The sequence below is a fragment of the Sinocyclocheilus grahami genome, unplaced genomic scaffold, assembly GCF_001515645.1.
Source record: "Sinocyclocheilus grahami isolate Dianchi unplaced genomic scaffold, SAMN03320097.WGS_v1.1 scaffold460.1, whole genome shotgun sequence".
NCBI classification, from domain to species: domain Eukaryota; kingdom Metazoa; phylum Chordata; class Actinopteri; order Cypriniformes; family Cyprinidae; genus Sinocyclocheilus; species Sinocyclocheilus grahami.
This window is the reverse complement of record NW_015505639.1, coordinates 962,837-963,355: the sequence shown is the minus strand read 5'-3', so window position 1 is coordinate 963,355 and position 519 is coordinate 962,837. Positions and strand designations below refer to the sequence as shown.

The window sequence follows — 519 nt, the reverse complement described above, 5'->3', positions numbered from 1 at the left end:
ACATATATATATATATATATATATATATATATATATATATATGTATATATATATTAACAATTTTGTATTTTTGAATATTAAATAAATTTGCTTTACTTAATTTTAGTGCTCTAGTATTATTTTAGTAATACATACAATCAAATTAGATTTTGGGCCTGGATGTGTATTGACCCCCAAATATGCTTTTTGTTTAAGATAAAGAAGTGATCATATAAACCCAAGTGAACTGAATCTTTATATCCACATAACATTGATAAAAACAAAGTTGATGATTATGAGCTCGATGCGTTTGAATGTACATTAATCACACAATATGCTGTCAGATCTGTGCATGTTTATATCCAGCAGCCCAGAATGTTTCTCTGCCCACAGAAGAAGCTGAAAGAGATCTGAGATCTGACACACTGCAAACCTTCATCAGCACAAATCAATATTCACACACGCACGCACGCACGCACACACACACACACACACACACACACACACACACACACACACTCACACACACACTCACAAACA

At 32.6% G+C, this 519-nt stretch overlaps 1 protein-coding gene across 1 annotated transcript in view; it reads right to left on the bottom strand.

The window, feature by feature from the left end:
• Nucleotides 1-519, bottom strand: part of LOC107552879 (1-phosphatidylinositol 4,5-bisphosphate phosphodiesterase beta-2-like) — a 41,212-nt gene that overhangs the window by 38,800 nt on the left and 1,893 nt on the right. The window lies entirely within an intron of this gene.